Source organism: Trachypithecus francoisi, unplaced genomic scaffold (genome assembly GCF_009764315.1).
Source record: "Trachypithecus francoisi isolate TF-2019V2 unplaced genomic scaffold, Tfra_2.0 Lachesis_group1, whole genome shotgun sequence".
Taxonomy (NCBI): domain Eukaryota; kingdom Metazoa; phylum Chordata; class Mammalia; order Primates; family Cercopithecidae; genus Trachypithecus; species Trachypithecus francoisi.
This window is the reverse complement of record NW_022681454.1, coordinates 64,256,071-64,262,396: the sequence shown is the minus strand read 5'-3', so window position 1 is coordinate 64,262,396 and position 6,326 is coordinate 64,256,071.

Below are 6,326 nucleotides of genomic sequence, written 5' to 3'. Positions count from 1 at the left end.
TGTCAAAAGACTGAAATTCCTTTTTGACTGAATAATCCTGACTTGCTAGTCTCCTCTCTGCACCTCTCCCCAAACTGTCATTTATCATCAGGACTTTGAGTGTAACACAGCGCTCCAAAGTGTACAGAGGGAGAAAAAGGGAGAGAAGGAAAAAGGACAGAGAGAGAGATAGAAAGAGATATAAATAAAAACAAAGACAGACAGACAGAGACAGAGAGACAGACAGAGATAATGTAGTGTCTTTTCTAATAGTCTTCTTCTACTATATTTTTGCTGAGACAGTCACAAGACTTGCTACAGTTCAAGGGGAGGGACCATGGTTTGATTCGAATGTCACAGTATTTGCAGTCATGTCTCAAAATCTCCAAAATATAAGCTGTTGAGTTAGTCAACAGAAGTCACTGTGCAACTAGCAAATTCATTATATATTGTCAATAGAAACAGAGCAAAATCATAAAAGTGTGTGGATTTAAATTTTTACACCTACTGAAACATTTATTATGGATTGTAAAATATTTATTCATAGATATTTTAAATACAAAATAGGTTTCCTATGAACAGACCTCAAATTAATCATACGGCATAGAATACTGAAGTGATCATAAGTGGATCAATTCTTTCCCACTTATTCTATTGAAGACACATACACATCTACAAGAAAAAATGACATAGAACAACATATAGAGCCTAGTATAAAATGGTGTAAGAGTCAGGCATGGTGGCTCACACCTATAATCCCAGTGAAATGTCAAAGGTTCTTCTTGCCTTAGCCATGCCAAAGAATTGGACTGAGAGAAAAAACAAAAAAAAACAAAAAAAGCTGTAGACTTTATTGAGCGGAGTGACAGTACAAAGCTTCCACAGCGTGGAAGGGGTCCCGAGTGGGTAGCCAGAGTTAGAATGTGCTGTTGCCTTTTAAAATCCTTAAGGTGGGAAATACGTGCAGAGGGAAGATGTTACTAGAGTGAGAAACAAATGCAGTAAATTATTTTGTGACATGTCTTAGATTTTGAGGAAAACTGGAATTGTAACTTAGGTTTTATCTACTTTCTTGCAGCGGCCTGGCAAAGGAGACAGGATTTTACAGGACTTTACAAAGTATGTTTACAGGGAATTGGAATTGGGAACATGGATAAGGCATCTGGTCTCAGAAAAAAAGGGGTTTTAACTTTCCTTTTAGTTTTAGGGGAGGGGGACACTGGGAAGCTTACAATACAGGACACTGGGAAACTTACAGCAGAATTTTCGCTGCTTATACCTTTCTTGAGGAAGAAAATACATGCACAAATTCTGATGTTAGGAATATTTTAAGCATATATCTTCAATATTATTCATCCAGGACCAAAGTAATTCTGATGTAGGAAATGAGTGAGTTTCACAGCTTTCTGAGCCCCTACTGGACCCAGGAAGCCCAGCGGGCCCCTCCTTTCATCAGCACTTTCGGAAACCATGGTGGGTGGATCGCCTGAGGTCAGCAGTTTGAAACCAGTCTGGCCAGAAAGGTGAAACCTCGTCTCTACTAAAAATACAAAAATTAGCCAGATGTGGTGGCGGGTGCCTGTCATCCCAGCTATTCGGGGGGCTGAGGCATGTGAATTGCTTGAACCAGGAGGCAGAAGTTGCAGTGAGGAGAGATTGTACCCCTGCACTCCAGCCTGGGCATTAGAGTGAGATTCTGTCTCAAAAAAAAAATAAAGAAAAAGAAAAAAAAAAAAGAAAAGGAAGGATGTTTACAAATTGTTAAAATCAGAGAGAATTCTGTGAATAGATTCTTGTAAGAGCTGTGACAAAGTGACTTTTGGGGAGGAAAACATATGAGACATAGTCCCTAGAAGTAGGGAAAAACATTTACTCTACAGGGTGCATTGACATCCTGTTATAAAATAAATACGGAAAAAATATGTGGCACTAGAGATCTCCCTAGACTGCAGCAGAGACAATTGAAAAAACCTGTGAAGGGATAGTCCTACAATACAGAACATGAGGAATGTTGTAGAAAGCAACAGCTGTTGAAGATTTCCTCAAGAAAACAACATGAGGAACTAAGCAGTCATACAAAATTGAAAGATTTGCATTCAAGGATTCTAGATAGAGGGAACAATCAGAATGAGATTTGATTTTCGATTTTTATATTTATTTTTTAAGGCATTGTTCAGTCCTCCAGATTGGAGTGCAGTGGTGTGATCATAGCTCACTTCAGCCTCAACCTACTAACCTCAAGTGGTTCTCTCACCTCAGCCCCCTCAGTAGCTGGGAACACAGGTGCATGCCACCACACCCAACTAATTTTTTTTTTTTTTTTTTTTTTGTGGTGATGAGCTCTCATTGTATTGTCCATGCTGATTTCAGACTCTTGGGCTCAAACAGTCCTCTCATTTCAGCATCCCAAAGTGTTGGGATTACAGATGTGAACCACTGTGCCTTCACAAAATGAGATTTTTAAATAAGCATGATTCAAATGTCCAGAGATGAAAGAGTCACTAATGTAAAATAAGAATGGGATGAGGAGAAAGATAAATACAAAAATAATTAGATATTTTTAAAATCAGAAATGTGTTCCCTAACTATATGAAATGTTGGTTGATTACATGAAGTAAAGTGGAACTGAATGCTTGACTGATACAGCCCTCAAGAAGAATCCCTTAATGCTTTAGAAATTGCCAATAAACTGATTAAAATAAAAAAAGGGCTGCTTGTTAACACCTTATGTTAAAGCTTTCCTGATTAGTTTTTCTTCCAAAGCTCTCTTGTTTCTAGTTTTTTTTTTCTGGTCTTAACTACACATTGTATGCTTTGTTAAGGTATTTATGCCCTGATTCAATGTGATTGTCTCAATTTTTATTTCGTTCTGTCCTGCCTCTTGTAACCTGCATGTCCTCATTATTATTGATCAATCCAGCTGCAATGTTTACCTTGTCTGACTAAGGATTATTCATTAATTTTTACTTGTTTTAAGGGAGGAGACCCCCCTCATATCGTCTTATGCCCAATTTCCACCTCCAAAGAAAGAAGAAGTAAAAACTAAAAGTCAGAAATGAAATCCACAGACAGCCCGGCTCCTCGTCCTGGGCCTGGGAGTTAAAGATTGACCCCTGACCTAATCAGTTATGCTGTCTATAGATTACAGACGTTGTATAGAAATGCACTGTGAAAATCCCTATCTTGTTTTGTTCCAATCTAATGACTGGTGTATGCAACCCCCAGTCACGTACCCCCGTTTGCTCAATCAATCACGACCCTCTAACATGCACCCCCTTAGAGTTGTCAGCCCTTAAAAGGGACAAGAATTGCTTACTCGGGGAGCTCAGCTCTTGAGACAGGAGTCTTGCCAATGCCCCCACTGAATAAACCCCTTCCTTCTTTAATTCGGTGTCTGAGGAGTTTGTCTGCAGCTCGTCCTGCTACAGTTTATCTGACTTTTATTAATTTTGTTTCTTTGCTAGTCACTCTGAGCCATAGTCATGATGACTTAGGATTCTAGATCACTTATGAGTAAGAAATTTATCCTTAATAAAGTCTCTATACTAAAGAAGAATCTAAAGAAAAATATCACCTGAAAAATGAGTGCAGTACATGAACAAAGTTCTGACTGGATCATAAACCCGAAAAGTGATTAGTCAGTTTAATAATTAGGGACTAACAATGGGATCAATGATATATCTTCATATACTTGAATTGGTAAAAATTAATATCCAACATAGGTAAATCTCCAAATAACTGATGACTCCAGTGCTGGTTTGTTGGGAGTATGAATAAAGTGGTGCTAAGTGAAGAGTACACATGGGCCCAGCACAACAAGACTCCCTCTCACCAAGTCTGAGCTCTGAGCTAACAACTACTGAAATCAAAACTCCAACGTGCTAGTATCTCAATTCTTATTATATATTTGGACATAAGACAAGTGACCACCAGTGGAAATGTGGACTCGGTGGGCCAATTTTAAGCTCACCTTTGTCAGAACCTCTATACGCCCCCACTTTCAAAAATGTTCTTTTCTTTTCTTTTACTTTTTTTTTTTTTTTTTTTTTTAGACGGAGTCTTGATCTGTTGCCCAAGTTGGAAGGCTGGAGTGCAGTGGCGCAATTTCGGCTCACCTCACCCAAGCCCCGCGTCCCAGGTTCCTGCCATTCTCCTGCCTCAGCCTCCCTAGTAGCTGGGACTACAGGCACCTGCCAACATGCCCGGCTAATTTTTTGTATTTTTAGTAGAGATGGGGTTTCACCGTGTTAGCCAGGGTGGTCTTTATCTCCTGACCTAGTGATCCACTCGCCTCCGCCTCCCAAAGTGGTGGGATTACAGGCATGAGCAACTGCGCCTGGCCAAAAATGTTATTTTCAAAAGAAAGTCATGCCTCCTACTCATCCAAATTTTACCAAGATTCAGTGCCCAAGGATACAGCTTGTAGAATAATAACAAATGATAAATTTGAAATGTTATACCCCACCAGTTTTTAATTTATTGTCCCTCGGATGCAAATACGGCTTTATGATACCGAATCAGGATCCTGTAAGCATTCCTCCTTTGCCAGGTAGTTGAATGTTAAGCTTCCTCAATAGAGGACATTGGAGTGATAGTGAGGTGATTGATACAGGAAGGCGCATCCCTTCCAAGGACAAACTCCTCAGTTATTCAGAAATATTTATTATTAATGTTGGAATTTAAGGATATGTATGTAAAAGAATATACTTAAGAATATTAAATAATATACTTAAAGAATGTAAGAAGACAACTTCTAATAGCACATTTGTTTATCTTTTAAGAAATATTGCATACTGCATAGAAATTAATTCAGAAAACTCCTAAACCATTTGTCCTTGACATAGATTCAGCTTCATATGTTATTTTCAAGATAACATTTACAATTATTTTATTTTTGTCTTCAAGTTCTGTGGTGCTTGCATATCCCTGTCTTTATGCAGCATATTCAAAATTAAAAAAAATCACAAATATGAAGAATGTTATATCAATTGTATAATTCCATGTGATTGCTTAGAGTTTCTGTGTTTAAACTTTGTTAACTGCTGAGATATTTAAAAGCTTGTAGAATCAATCTCCAGGAAACAGACGCATCATATTATCGCAATTTTTGTAATTCAATTTATTATGAAATTTTTATGACTCTCCATCCTTCATGTTCACATATTTTCCTAAATATATATGTACATATCACTTTATGTGAAAAGACTTCTCAAAATTAAACTAGTGAAAGTATTATTTGTTCACTCACGGATAGACATAGATTCATGTATCTGGAAATACGGTCTAAGAATTTCAAAGAAGATCAATTTTCAGAATATACTTTCGTAATAAAGTATATTATTTATTAGGAAAGTATATTCTGATATATTCTGATACATTTTCAGAAGACACTTCATTAAGAAAATATAAACAGACTAGAATTTAGCTTTTGTAGTACATGTTGAGCATCATTATTGCCTCAGACTAATATATATACATATAAGATTTTCTTCAAACTTTAAAAAAAAAGACATTACTATAATTAAAGTGCATGAATGCATTACTTTTTTCCTTTCTTGGACTTTGTTATTTTTTTCTTTCTAGTGGCATGACTATATATTCAACATTTAATAAAGTAAAATATTCAGTGTATATTTATTTTCTAGACATTAAAATAATTTGTTTTATTACCAACTATAGCTAAAAATATTTTAACATAAAAAAGATTACTGTAACAATCTTTTTCATGTGTTACAAATGATCATTATGCCTCTGTTCTATCTGATTGTTCAGGTACATCTCTTGTCAGACAGAAGAACTGCTCTTAAGTTGGTTTCTTTCTTCTCTGTGGTTTGCTTTGCAAATCTTTTTCTGAATCCAGAGGCTGTAATGACCAATATTTAAAGGCAAGATTTGGAGAGCTTTTTGCCCTTTATTGTGCTTTCTTCAACATAGACCTTAAAAATTATTGCACAAGATATTTGGCTCTTTATTCCATCTACAATTTACTTTTCCATGTTACGAGCAGAGAATAAGAAAAATGATTATACATATTTCTGGTTTGTGTATACTCAGTATTCCAGGTATTAAAGAAGTCAGAAATGTCTGACTTGACAAATTAAGGCCAAGAAATAGTGACATCTTATTGCAGGAGAGAAATCATGTAACATTACAATCTAGAGAGACTGGACTAAACTTGCTGGACCATATCTATAATTCCTAACTAAAGGGAACTCGTCTCATATTTTATTTTGTGTATTATTATCCAATTACAAAGGGTCTTCACTAAAGTGAAAACAGTAAATCAAGCATATTCAAGGCCTCATGTGGAAACCATCTTTAGTCTTTCTAACCAAGGATTTTAAAAG